At 40.2% G+C, this 15,516-nt stretch overlaps 1 non-coding gene across 1 annotated transcript; it reads right to left on the bottom strand.

Moving 5' to 3' along the window:
• Positions 1-261: 261 nt before the first annotated feature.
• LOC127089541 (small nucleolar RNA R71) lies at positions 262-368 on the bottom strand. Its single transcript, XR_007791122.1, has one exon. It is a non-coding gene; the product is annotated as a small nucleolar RNA R71 (small nucleolar RNA).
• Between the last annotated feature and the right edge of the window lie 15,148 nt (positions 369-15,516).

The following is a 15,516-nucleotide window of genomic DNA, read 5'->3' on the forward strand; positions in this document are numbered from 1 at the left end:
ACCTCATCTTCTAGGTCACATCGACGGAAAATACCGTCGGCGCCTCTCTTGAAAAGTAGAGGCTCATCCCAATAATGGTGTTTAAGATCGTGGAAGAATTTTTTATTTTGTTGGTAGGTCAAGTTTGGCGGAAGCACCCTAGCTGCTAAGTAGTTAACGAAGTCAGCGTAGCATGGTAATGTGGTTTGGGTGTAAATTGCATCCACTACTTCGTTCATTTTAGTATTCCTTGCTAGATACTTTCCCCCAAGTAAGACCGCCGTTCTTCGAAACCACATAACTAGATTTACCCAGAACCAAGGAGAATCATTGTTCGAAGCTTGAAAGAGATATAAAGAGGTGTTAAGAGCATGCCCACATCATGGTTTAGAAAATTGGTTAATCATTCAAACCTTCTATAATGGACTTCACTATAACACTAAGATGACCATCGACACTGCCGCATGCGGTGCACTGATGAACAAACCTTACCCTGAAGTTAGTGCCCTCATCGAAGATATGGCTCAAAACCATCAATCATGGGGATTCGAACGAGCGATAGTTGAGAAGAAGGAAGCCCAAGGAGGAGTACATGAGTTAAGCTCTATAGACATGATGCAAGCTAAAATGGACGCGTTGGCCCTCAAGGTGGAGCATATGTGCATAAACCCAAATACTGCAGCTACAGTTTCGTCGGATTGTGAGATATGTGGAACCTAAAGGACACCAATCTGCAGAATGCATTCTCTTAAATGAAACCCATTATGAGCAAGTGAACTACACCCAAGGGATACCATATTCAAATACCTATAACCCTGGATGGAGGAATCACCCGAACTTCTCCTATAAGAACAATAACCCTATCCAAAATAATGCACCTCCGAGACAAACAGGTTACCAAGCCCCAAGACCAAATCAACCTATGCAACCTGTACCACCAAAACTGAGCCTCGAGAAAATTATGGAAAATTTTATCACTGCTCAAACCCAACAAAACGAAGAGTTCATGAACCAAAACATTCACGTTAACGAACTGATTACCCAGTTAGGAACCAAGGTTGACCAAATAGTTACTCACACTAAGATGCTTGAAACCCAGATCTCTCAGGTAGCTTTAAACCAAACCCCCCAAACCACACCTGGAGGACAGTTCCCTGGACAACCTCAACAGAATCCGAGAGGGCAAGCCAATTCCATTACCCTACGAAGTGGGAACGCTTATGATGAGCCACCAAACCCAAGATTGAGTGAACCCAAAACTTCTAAGGAATATACCGAACCCACGAACGAAGTGAAGGAAACAGATGAATCTGAAAAATAGGAAGGTCAAGAAAAAGGAGAAGAACCTAAAGATAAAACTTATGTACCACCCCACCATATAAACCACTGATACAATATCCGCAAAGACTCAAACAAACCCAGATCAATAACCAGTATCAGAAATTTATTAAGGTTATAGAAAAACTTCACGTAGAAATCCCTTTCAAAGAAGCCATCACCCAAATACCTTATTATGCAAAGTTTCTCAAAGACATCCTTACCAACAAACGTAGACTCGACGATCCGAAGCCCTTGGAATGCAATTCTATTTCCGAGAATAAGTTAGCCAAAAAAGATAAAGATCCTGGAAATTTCTCCATTCCTTGTCTTTTGGGAAGTCATGTCATCGAAAAAGCTTTTCTAGACTTAGGAGCTAGTGTGAGCTTAATGCCTTTAGCAGTTTGTGAGAGGTTAAACTTAGGAGAATTACAACCTACTAAGATGTCACTTCAACTAGCCGATAGATCTGTTAAGTATCCGATATGCATATTAGAAGATGTCCCTGTTAGGATAGGACAATTATTTATCCCTACTGATTTTGTTGTCATGGACATCAAAGAGGATAATGATATACCAATCCTTCTAGGTAGACCGTTCTTATCAACTGCAGGCGCCATAATAGATGTCAAGAGAGGAAAGTTGACCTTTGAGGTAGGTGACGAGAAAATAGAATTTATACTTTCAAAATTTCTTATGGCACCTGTGATGGGAGACGCATGTTATGCCTTAGATATCATTGATGAATGCGTTAGGGAAATAGAACAAGAAGAAATCATAAAAACAATCAAGTTGCCATCAAGTCTCATACTAGAAGATGATGACTTTAGGAAACCCTACATCGATGATAACCTTTACGAATGTTTATCCCTTACCCCAGATCCTATGCCATGCCCTAAGAAACTAACCTTAGAACTTAAGGAACTGCCTAAGAACTTGAGATATGAGTTCCTTGATGAAGAGATGAACCGTCCAGTTATAGTCAGTGCTACCTTGAGCCAAGAGGAAACAAATCAACTCTTAGATGTTTTACGAAGATATCCCTCAGCCTTAGGATATAATATCTCTGACCTGAAAGGTATAAGCCCATCTATATGCATGCATCGGATTTCGCTCGAAGAAGATTCAAAGCCCTCCAGAGAACATCAGAGAAGAATAAACCCTATAATGAGTGATGCTGTTAAAAAAGAAGTTCTTAAGTTACTTGAGGCAGGTATAATCTATCAAATCTAGGATAGTAAGTGGGTGAGCCCTGTGCATGTAGTACCTAAAAAGGGAGGCATCGCAGTCATACAAAACGATAAAGGCGAACATGTAGCAAAACAGATAGAAGGTGGATGGCGGATGTGCATAGACTACAGAAAGTTAAATAAAGAAACCATGAAGGATCATTTCCCTTTACCATTTATAGACCAGATATTGGAGCGTCTAGCCAGACACTCTTACTTCTGCTATCTAGATGGAGACTCTGGATTCTTCCAAATACCTATCCACCCCGAAGATCAAGAAAAAACTACCTTTACATGCCCTTATGGAACTTTTGCCTACAGACGAATGCCATTCGGCCTCTCTAACGCCCCAGCTACTTTCCAACGCTGCATGATGTCAATCTTTGCAGATTACCTAGATGGTATCATGGAAGTATTTATGGATGATTTCTCGGTTTGCAAATTTGATTTCCACAATTGTCTTGCTAACCTTGAGAAAATCCTGGAGAGATGCGTGGAGGTGAACCTCATGCTAAACTGGGAAAAGTGTCATTTCATGGTCACCGAAGGGATTGTTTTAGGACATATAGTTTCCGAAAAAGGTATAGAGGTAGATAGAGCTAAGATAGAAGTCATAGAGAACCTAAAACCACCAAAAACTATCAGAGAAGTCTGAAGTTTCCTTGGACACGCTGGATTCTACCGGCGTTTTATCAAGGACTTCTCCAAAATAACTAAACCTTTAACTGGCCTTTTAATGAAAGATGCTGAATTCATTTTCGATGGAAAATGTAATGAAGCATTTAATCTTTTAAAGCAAGCGTTAATATCAACACCTATTATGCAACCCCCTGATTGGTCAGAGCCTTTTGAGATAATGTGTGACGCTAGTGATTATGCGGTTGGAGCCATTCTAGGACAAAGGAAAGATAAAAGATTACACGCGATTTATTATGCCAGTAGAACCCTAGACGCTGCCCAACTTAACTACGCAACAACTGAAAAGGAATTACTCGCTGTAGTTTTCGCTATAGACAAATTTAGATCTTATCTAGTAGGAGCCAAAATTATAGTTTACACCGATCATGCTGCCATTCGTTACCTATTAAGCAAAAAAGATGCCAAGCCCAAGTTACTCCGATGAATTCTGTTACTACAAGAGTTTGATTTAGATATAAGAGATAAAAAAGGCACTGAACATGTAGTAGCTGATCACCTTTCTAGGCTAGAACACCTAAAACCAGACTTAGTACCCATAAATGATGATTTTGCCTATGATAGACTGATAGCTAGACTAGAAACCATTGAAGATGATAGCCTAGGCCCTCATGAGCACTTCCAAAAATCCTTAGCAGTAAGTAACGTGCCATGGTATGCAGACTTTGTTAATTACCTAGCTGCTGATATCGTACCCCCTGATCTTGACTACCACCGCAAGAAGAAGTTCTTCAGCGATGTGAGAAACTTTTATTGGGACGAACCGATCCTTTTTAAAAGGGGTAAAGATTGCATTTTTCGCCGCTGCGTTCCAGAAGAGGAGGTAAAAAGTATAATTGAGCATTGTCACTCTGCACCCTATGGTGGACATGCGAGCACCTCTAAGACATACGCCAAGATTCTTCAAGCTGGCCTATTCTGGCCTACCATGTGGCGCGATGTCCATGCTTGCGTCGTCAAATGTGATAGATTCCAACGCACGGGAAATATTTCAAGGAGTGACGAAATGCCTCTAAGAAACATTCAGGAAGTAGAACTCTTCAACGTTTGGGGTATAGATTTCATGGGACCTTTTCCACCATCCTTAGGAAACAAGTATATCTTAGTAGATGTGGACTACGTGTCTAAGTGGATTGAAGCTATAGCTGCACCCACAAACGACACTAGAGTGGTGATTAAGTTATTTAAAAAATATATATTCCTTAGATTTGGAACACCCCGTTTAGTCATAAGCGATGGAGAATCACACTTCATATCGAGAATATTTGATAAACTTTTAAGCAAATATGGAGTTAGGCATAGAGTAGCAACACCATACCACCCACAGACTAGTGGCCAAGTAGAAGTATCCAATAGGGAGATAAAACAAATTCTAGAAAAAACTATTTCAATATCTAGAAGAGACTGGTCTCAGAAGCTTCAAGAAGCATTATGGGCCTACCGAACCGCTTTCAAAACTCCTATAGGAACAACTCCCTACCAACTAGTCTATGGAAAATCCTGTCATTTACCTTTTGAATTAGAGCATAAGGCCTATTGGGCCATTAAAACTTTGAATTTGGATTACCTGACCGTTGGTGAAAAACGTATCCTTGACATCCACAAACTGGAAGAACTCAGGCAATCTGCCTACGAGAATGCCAAAATATACAAATAGAGAACAAAAGCTTGACATGACTAAAGAATTGTGAAGAAAGATTTCAATATAGGTGACCCTGTTCTCCTGTTCAACTCTAGGTTACGACTCTTCCCTGGGAAGCTACGTTCAAGATGGACTAGCCCTTTCAAAGTATCTAAGATTCTGAGATCCGGAGCTGTAGAAATCAAGAACGAAACCTATAGCCCATTCATTGTAAATAGACAAAGACTGAAGCTCTACGAAGGAGGAGACATTCCAACAGACTACTCAAGCCACACTCTGATAGATCCACCAATTCCTACAACAAATATATAAGTTCCGATCGTCAAGCTAACGACGTTAAACAAGCGCTGCTTGGGTGGCAACCCACGGTTTTCTTATCTTATTTTACTTTTCTTTGCATTTATTTACTTTAATTTATTTTATTTTTAATCATATTTTCACCAGGACTAAATATCATTTGCAATGTTTGTGTTTTCAGGATCATTTTCCCTAAGCTTTGCAGGATGCAGAACTTTGATGACATGCACGTAGCTTTCAGAGATGATGCCCAGAGGGAGCGTTACGTAGCTCTTACCAGCGCCCTATGGCCCCTACACGCTATCCAGACCAGCACTGCATGGAAGCCCTAGGCATTGAGCCGAGCATCAGATTTCTGTGCCACCAACTCCAATGGGATGAATTCGCTGATGACTTGAGCAACACCTACAGGAACTTGACATTGGAGTTCCTCAGCTCTTTTGATTATGATCCTTATTCCGGACCAGATGGGTATGCTGCTTTCAGGCTATTTGGGATTGAGTACTCTTTCATCCAGAAGGAGTTCGGTGACCTATTAGGTGTTCATACCACCCCCGACGCTATCCCTGAGACGCCAATGGGATACTTTCTGGGTAAGGAAGTGGAAAAATTCTGGAGCGATATCTCTGGTGGAGGGAGTCAATATCCTTCTACTCAGTTGTCCCAGGCTATACACAACCCTGCTATGTGGTACTTCCAGATGATACTGGTACACTCCTTCCTTGGAAGACCAGATGCGGAGACGTTGCTGAGTGAGAAGGAGATATTCTTATTATTTTGTGCATCCCAGTCTCGCCCTGTGGCATGTGGGAACTTTCTGTTGTGTGGCCCCAACAGTGTTGCCAGATCGTCCGAAGGAGTTATTCATGTAGGAGGGATCATCAGACAGATTACCATCGCCTTATGTCTATCCTACAAGCTGCTACATCTCAGGACCTTCTATGGGTACACTACTATGGATATCGATTTCTGCTTGACCAGAGGATTGATGAGGAGATCCTCTTTCGATCCCAGACAGTTCAGATTGTTGATTGATAGCGAGACGATACATTACTTTACACTGCCTGATCCGATGATGACCAGTGTTCATGACCCAGCCAACTGGAGTTATACTTTGGAGGGTCATGGAGAGACTATTGAGGAGACTAGATCCCCACCTGTTGCTGAGTATACCCCTACACCGTCTTCACCCAGAATTACTGTGCTCTCTAATAATTTATCTTTGCAGACCCCAGACACCCGCACGCAGATTATAGAGTGTCGCAGAAAGATTACCGGGCTTAGGCAGGAGGTGACTGACCTTACCTTACAGATGGCGGTATCCGATCTTACACATGCTACCGAGGCTGATTGTTTGTACCAGGAGATCGCAGAGCTTCGTTAGGAGATAGCCTTGCTTCGTGGGTCCAGTCAGGTAGACGAACCCCCTACTATTTGATTCTACCATCTCGTTTTATTTTGTCTCATTTATGCTTATATCTTTCGCATTTTCCTAACTTATTTTATATTACTGCATTTGGTATATTTTCTTAACTATGTTAGCACATTGATATTTTCACACACACACACACACACACACACACCCACACCCACACACACACACACACACACACACACACACACACACACACACACACACACACACACACACATATATATATATATATATATATATATATATTATGTGTGTTTATTATATTTATATTTATATTATAGTCTAATTATATTAATTAATTATTTATTAATTAGTCTAATGTTTAAATTTTATTTTTATAAAATTGTGCAAGCCTTATGTCACTAGGAAAATACAATGCGAATGCTATCCGGACCCCCCAACCGAAAAGAAAATGAGAAGCCCATGCCAAATAAGCAAAAATCCAGCCCAGCCGAAATTCGCCTTGTGGCGCCCGCCACGGCGTCTGTATAAGCTCGGGGCAGACTCACATTTTTCACCATTTTTAAACCTTCAAACCTCCAAAACCCATTTTTTCACCTTCCAAAAACGCCCTTGAACCCCATAAAAGCTCCCGCATTTCTCATCTTCCCACCATACAAGTCATTGTCCCAACTTCCATTTTCATTTTCATCCGTCAATATTCATAAAAATCCCACCTTTATACAAACCCATCTTCATCTTCTTCATCACATTCCAAGAGCTAAAAAATGGAGTTCAACGGATTTATCCTTCTTGAAGGGAAACCGGGAGATAGGCAGAGAAAAATTATCGGAAGATTACAAAATCGGGAAATTTTTCCGACAAGGTACGTGGATGATAATTGTCTTTACACTTTGGGTATCTACCATAGCATTTTTCATTTATTAGATAATTTAGGCTTGCACACTATCTTTTCAAACAGAGAACCTACCTTTGAGCGATTGACAATCGAGTTTTTAAGTTCTTTAATTTATATTGTCAATCCTAACACTGCTAGTACAGTTGGTACTGTCCGATTTAGAATGTTTGCTGTTGAGTATGAATTTAGTACCGACGAACTAGCAGGCCTGTTAGGAATTCCTCATGGGGAAGGTGCTATTTGTGAGGTCCCTTTGGATTCAGATTGGTCGGTCGAGGTGTTTTCCTTCTGGCAGAGATTATCTAACACTTCAATAAATTCTTTTGAAGGAATTCTTGCCTCGACCATCCATAACCCGACCATCAGAGTTTTTAGATATCTGTTAGCATGTACTATTTTTGGCCGGGAGAATCCAAACAAGGTCAATGCTCGAGAGCTTCTATTTTTGCAAGGAAGCCTCACAAATAGGAGAATTAATTCGGTCCCGTTTATGATTGCTCATATGGCTTTAACTCTTAATAAAGAGGGACCTATTGTTTTCGGAGGACTCATTACGTCTATTGCTCGGGCTCTTAACCTGAACAACGAGATAACTGCTTTAGATTCCTTAGCTCCTCGTACAATTAACCTAAAATTTCTGAGAGATATGAAATTGTGCCGATTGAGGAGAGAGGGAGATTATGTGCTTATGATTCATGGTGTAGCTATCCCATCCGTTGTCTTACCGTGCACTAGACATACTGATGTACGTAATTAAAGGAATTGGACCTATGTTTTAGATGTTCCACCTGTTTTGGGTTCACTTCCTCCTAATGTTCCTGATGAGGAGGGACACGACACTGATGAAGAGTTTGATCGGAGAGTGCAATCTCCCGTACCTCATGTGTCCCCCCATCACCCTTCACCACCACACACCGCACCATCTTCTTCTTTTGCAGGTTCTTCTCCTGGCTTCTATATTACAGAGGAGATGTGGCGCGACCACATGGCTAGAGAGCAGAGGCGTGATGACCTACTCTCTACCATTCAACAACAACTGACTGACAACATGAGCTTCATGCAAGAATCGCAGCAGAGGACAGATAGATCCTATGAGACTATTGTACAGTCTCTGCTTGTGATCACAAACGAGCAATCCCGTCAATAGCACTACCACCGTCAACATTCTGCACTGATAGAGGCCACTCAGGGTTCCATTTTAAGCAACCTTCGAGAGGTGAGGACTGCTCAGGATGCCTTACAGGCCAGGATGGATCAGAGAGACCGTCGTCACAGCCGAACCCGTCGTCCACCTCAGGATGGCGAAGGTACCAATGGTCAGCAGTAGGATGTCAGGTTACTCTCCCCTTATCTTATTTCAAAACATTGGGGACAATGTTCGATTTAAGTGTGGGAGGAGATTTTATCGCTTTCTATTTTTCTTTGCTGTTTTTAGTTAGATTGTTTATTTTTATTGCTTTTTAGTCGTTCACCTTGCTTCATTTTGCTTTTAGTTTGAGTGTTTTAGATAATGCATGAGTCTGACGAGTCACCAGTATAGTGTATCTTTAGTACAGTCTAATCTCCCCATTCCTTTAGCCTTACCAAATTTTTTTTTTCCAAAAGAAAACGGTGTTATTCTGAAAGTTTTTGGGTTTTAAGACGGTGTTATTCCAGTAAGGATGAACATAAGTGAATGATCCAGTGAAATAAATAAAAGAAAAGAAAAGGCAACTCCGGTATAGGTGACCCTCACAAAGTCATTTAAACCAAAAAGTTGTAAAAATTTGCTACAAAAGAAAAAGAAAAAGATAAACTCACCCGCTGTTAGTTGGTTCAGAGGTATCTGTCGCTGAACTCGGTAGGGAGGATTACGATCCGATCACCCACAACTGCAGTTGGGTCAAATAAAAGGGTTTACATAAATTTATGTGCCAGGAACCCCATGTTTGGATCATAATCACTAACAGGTCACTCTGCTATGAAGCATGTACGGATAACGGGCTTAATGTGATTGCGCCTGAATGAAATAGACCCAAAAAGAGATGAAGAGGTAGGCCTAGGTATTGTGGGATAATATGGGTTGGTTAATATAGGAATGGAGTTTGTGTCCGTGTGTGCGGAGAAGTGTCATCATGATACCCTTAGTTCACTCAGCTAGTACCTATCACTGCATCCCGACTTGAACTTAGAAGCCTTTCTAGCCCGAATCACTCGTTGACACCAGTTTTTCTTCTATGAGCTTTTTAGTGTTTTGCTTAAGGACAAACAAGGGTTTAAGTGTGGTAGAATTTGATGACACTGAATTTCACCGTATTTTCGACTTTGATTTCGCATGCATTTTAGTTGTTTTATTATTATTTTATTATGTTATTACTATGGTTTTCTTTGTTTTCAGGTTTTCAATCTAATCAGAGCCTCGATCGAGAAAAGGAGTGAAAATGAGCTAAAAAGACTAAAAATCAGCATTTTGCACTTGTGGCTCCTACTGTGGCTGGCGCCATGGGTCCAGCCATGACATGTCATAGTTCAACTTCCCCCAACTGCCATGTCTCCCACTACCTCCACTTGGCCGCAACAATTTACCCTTATGGCGTGCGCCATGGTGTTGTGGCGGACGCCACAAGAAGAAAGTTTTTCCCTCCCAATTTCAAACTAAAGGGCATCCTTGTCGTTTCCATTATTTTCCTTCCCTATAAATAGAGACTCAATTTCATTTGTTTCAGCATCCAAACTTAGTTATATCTAGGCATATATTCAGTACTGTAAAAGTGGTAATCGCTTCACATTGGGGTGTTGCCACAACTGTGAAATCGAGTCTGTAATCGAGTTTGGAGCACTTTGGAAGGAAGTTAATCCTACCGCCATTTTCATTTCCGTTTCGCACTTTATTTAACCCTCCGATTGGAGCAGGTTTTTATTGCTTTACCTTTGTCTACTTTACTTTCCCGCACTGTCTTTACTTTATTTATTTCTCGCACTCGCATTACTTTCATTTATTTCTCGCACTCGCACTACTTTATTTATTTCTCGCACTCGCACTACTTTCGTTTATTTCTCGCACTCGCACTACTTTATTTATTTCTCGCACTCGCACTACTTTCATTTACTTTCCGCACTCGCACTACTTTTATTTACTTTCAGCACTCGCACTACTTTTATTTAAATTAAAATGCACCTTTACATTACCATGTCTAGCTAAACCTATAAAGGTTAGAATGTAAGGACCGTAATTGAACAGATAATCCGTACAATTGTTCGTATAAACACTTAAAGGCTATTTTGACTTTCAACTTAAGTTTTCCCGCACTTAATTTCCATTGGGTAAGATCAAAAGCCGTCCAACGTCTTTTTAAACTTAGTTGTTTTTAACTATTTCAAATACAGCGAAAGCGCTTTGTTTAGTTCATTGGGAGTTTTTAACTTAAAAAGAAAAGTGATTTTAAAACTATTTTCGGACGCGTTTATAAGTTTAGAGTCTGGTTCGTGAGAACCTCTTTTGGTTAAGAAATCCAGGTTAACATACTTTTCATCTTAGTCAAGATACTATATTTCTTAAAAATAGGTTTACTACTCTAACGCAATGCACGCCTTTTTATAAGTGACAATAAGAGGGTTTGATTAGGGAGTACAACTCGGTTCTGAATACGCGAAAGCGACAGTTCCCGTTAAATTGGTTCTTTTCAAAGTAGGAAACACTGCCCATAAGTAGTTCTATTAGCAAGTACTTGGATTATTAATTGATTATGTGAATTACATTCGAACCTGTCTTCATTAATTGAATTTTATTTAATACTTTATTTTTCATTGTACACTCTAAAACCCCTTATTTCGATTGCCTTAGATAAACACCGTAACAATAGATAACGATAGATTGACACTTGGTCTCTGTGGATTCGACAATCTTTTATATTACTCTGACGCGTTCGTATACTTGCGAAAAGCACCACATCAATTAGCTATCATGAATGTATCCGCGTTAACAGGTCGGGCCTGTGATGCGTAGTACATTATAAATAGTTCATCTTTGGACACAAGGGTTCTGTTCTTTTCCTTTCCAAATAGGGTGTGAGCTAGGATCTTATGAAAGTAACGAATGACAGGGTTATGGATGTTCTCTGATTACATAAGGTCTGGCTCAGGATGGTTGTTTCCAGTGATGCTGCCCCAAAAGAGGTCTAATTGATTGTCCACAAGTGTGTCTTCCTGGGTGATGGTAAAGGTATCAGGGCCATTAGGACATCCTAGGAGTTCAACCATTTCTCTGTTGGTGTAGAGATAGTCTTTGCCAAACAACCTAAAGGTGATTAGGCCTTTGTTAAATCCCATACCACGATTTGGTAGGTACACTAGGGAGCTTAGAAATTCTAGAGTCAACCTAGTGATGAAACTAAACTTTCTCTTGATAGCAAAGGTGTCCCTGCCTAGTTGGTTAAATAGGAACATAACATTGTCTATTATACCTAATTTGGTCATGGTTGATTCATCTGGGTTCAAGGTTATTGTCATTTCTCTCTGAAATAGAGTCTCAAAACGTCTCCTTTGAGCTCTTCCTCTGAAGACTATATCCATGTAATCTACTTGTTGCATTGTGATAGTCAGTAGCTAGATAAAATCAAGTAGATAATAGCATTAAGTTAGTAATGGTCAATAATACAGAAATGTACCGATTAATTTTATGAAAAATAAATAAAGAAGAAAACAAAGAAATGAAGATTAAGCAATAGTAATAATTATAAATTTATGATGAAATTAAATAGTTACAGACAGAGTGTGGGTTGTCTCCCACCAAACACTTTGTTTATTGTCGTAAGCTCGACAGAAGTAGGATAGGTGCTATTCTTTTGAATGAGCGTGAGGCTCTGCAAGCTTAAGATTTGCAATGAAGTCATTGTTATCACTGTTGTGGTAATGTTTCAACCGTTGGCCATTTACTATGAATTGTTTGCTTGTTTTTTCTTTTATCTCTATTGCTCCATTCAGAAAGATATTGGTAATTTCGAAGGGACCAGACCATCTAGAACGAAGTTTTTCGAGAAAGAGTCTGAGGCGGGAGTTAAACAGGAGTACTTTGTCGCTTTGGTTAAACTCTTTCCTTAATATGCGATTGTCATGCCATTTTTTTGTTCTTTCTTTATAGATTCGGGCATTCTCATACGCATCTAGCCAAAGTTCTTCTAGTTCGTGGATATCTAATATTCTTTTCTCGCCTGCGGCAGTATAATTGAGATTAAGGGTCTTAATGGCCCAATATGCTTTATGTTCTAATTCTACCGGCAGATGACATGATTTTCCATAAACTCGCTTAAAAGTTATGGTTCCTATTGGGGTTTTATAAGCTGTCCTATATGCCCACAAGGCTTCTGGTAATTTTGAGGACCAATCTTTCCTATAGGTGGCAACTGATTTTTCTAAGATTTGTTTGATTTCTCGGTTTGAGACTTCTACTTGCCCACTCGTCTGTGGGTGGTAGGGTGTTGCTACGCGGTGCCGGACTCCATATTTCAGTAATAGCTTTTCAAAAATCCTTGAAATAAAATGGGAGCCACCATCACTGATGATAAGTCTCGGCACTCCGAATCTAGGGAAGATTATTCGCTTAAAGAGTCTAATTACCACTCGTGTGTCGTTTGTTGGAGAGGCAATGGCCTCAATCCATTTGGATACGTAATCGACCACAACAAGGATATACTTATTACCAAAAGAGGATGGGAAAGGTCCCATAAAATCGATTCCCTAAACATCGAAAACTTCTACCTCGAAAATGCCTTTAAGCGGCATTTCGTCGCGTCTAGATATGTTGCCAGTGTGTTGACACCGGTCGCAATTTGTGATCGCGATGTGGACATCTTTCCACAGAGTAGGCCAAAAAAGGCCGACTTGCAAGATCTTAGCACAAGTCTTCGAGGTGTTTGCATGTCCTCCATAAGGAGAAGAATGACAGTGGGAAATTACGTTTTCTACATCATCTTCTAGGTCACATCGACGGAAAATGTCGTCGGTGCCTCTCTTGAAAAGTAGAGGCTCATCCCAATAGTGGTGTTTAAGATCGTGGAAGAATTTTTTCTTTTGTTGGTAGGTCAAGTTTGGCGGAAGCACCCTAGCTGCTAAGTAGTTAACGAAGTCAGCGTAGCATGGTAATGTGGTTTGGGTGTAAATTGCTTCCACTACTTCGTTCGTTTTAGTATCCTTATGGGTTAACGCATCTTTAGCTATACTGCTTTCCAATTGGGCTATGAGCTTTCGTACGTAAATTCATCGTTTATAGGCACTTGTTCAGGTTCAATATCTTCCATTCTTGATAAATGATCGCCACGATGTTTTTCGTTCCTCTTTTATCCTTGATTTCTAGGTCAAATTCTTGTAATAGTAAGATCCACCTTAGAAGTCTTGGTTTGGCGTCTTTTTTATTTAACAGGTACCTAATTGCAGCATGATCGATATAGATAATTATCTTTGCTCCTACTAGGTAGGAATGGAATTTATCTAGAGCGAACACTATGGCTAAAAGTTCCTTTTTTGTGGTGGCATAGTTCATCTGTGCAAGGTCTAGGGTTCTATTTGCATTGTATATTGCATGAAGTTTCTTGTCCCTTCTTTGTCCTAAGACTGCGCCTACAACATAGTCACTAGCGTCACACATGATTTCAAAAGGTAATCTCCAATCAGGCGATTACATGATAAGTGCGGTAATAAGAGCTGTTTTTAGTTGTTCAAACGCTGCTAGGCATTTGTCATCAAAGATGAATTTGACGTCTTTCATCAATAAGCCAGTAAGTGGTTTGGTGATTTTTGAGAAATCTTTAATGAATCGCCGATAGAAACCGGCGTGCCCTAAGAAGCTTCGTATTTCTCTTAAGGTTTTTGGAGGCTGGAGGTTTTCTATAACTTTTATTTTGGCCTTGTCAACTTCAATCCCCTTGTTAGATACTATGTGTCTGAGCACGATTCCTTGTCGGACCATGAAATGACATTTTTCCCAGTTTAGCACTAGGTTCACTTTTATGCATCTTTTTAGTACCATTTCAAGATTCGATAAGCAGCCTTCAAAGCTTTGTCCACATACAGAGATATCGTCCATGAAGACTTCCATGATGTCATCTATGAAATCTGCAAAAATTGCCATTATGCATCTTTGGAATGTTGCAGGAGCGTTACACAGTCCGAATGGAATTCGTCGGTAGGCGAATGTACCATAGGGGCATGTGAAGGTCATTTTCTCTTGGTCGTTGGGATGAATAGGAATTTGGAAGAATCCTGAATAACCGTCTAGGTAGAAGAAGTGAGAATGCTTAGCCAATCGTTCAAGCATTTGATCGATAAACGGAAAAGGAAAATGATCCTTCCAATTTGCTTTGTTTAATTTTCTATAATCAATACACATTCTACTTCCAGTAACTACTCTTTGTGCTATAAATTCTCCTTTTTCATTGTTAACAACTGTGACGCCTCCCTTCTTTGGTACGACATGTACTGCGCTGACCCATTGACTATCGGATATTGGGTAGATAGTACCTGCTTCTAACAGCTTTTGCACTTCTTTCTTTACCACATCACTCAGAATGGGATTTATCCTTCGTTGATGTTCTCTAGAGATCTTACTGTCTTCCTCTAGAATTATGCGATGCATGCATGTGGAAGGGCTTACTCCTTTTAGATCTGAGATATGGTAGCCTAAAGCAGTTGGGTATTTTCTCAAAATGTGTAGAAGCTTTTCGGTCTCTATCTACCTTAAGTCTGCATTTACTATTACAGGTCGCTCAAGTTCAGTGTCTAGGAATTCGTACCTTAGATTTTTGGGTAACGTCTTAAGTTCTAGGGTTGGTTTCTTTGGGCAAGGCATATGACCGGGCGTTAGTGCTAGGCATTCGCTTAGGCTGTCATCTCGGTATTCCTTGCTTCAATTTTCATCTTCAAAAGTATGGGGCCTTGGAGTTTTCAGTATTTCGGAGTATGATTTTTGTTCATTCTCTATTTCTCTTATGCATTCGTCGATGACATCTAGTAGACAACAAGTGTCGTCTATAGCTGGTGCTTTTAGGAATTGCGTCAAATTGAATTCGACCTTTTCCTCACCAACTTC

This window comes from Lathyrus oleraceus, chromosome 5 (assembly GCF_024323335.1).
Source record: "Lathyrus oleraceus cultivar Zhongwan6 chromosome 5, CAAS_Psat_ZW6_1.0, whole genome shotgun sequence".
NCBI classification, from domain to species: Eukaryota; Viridiplantae; Streptophyta; class Magnoliopsida; order Fabales; family Fabaceae; genus Lathyrus; species Lathyrus oleraceus.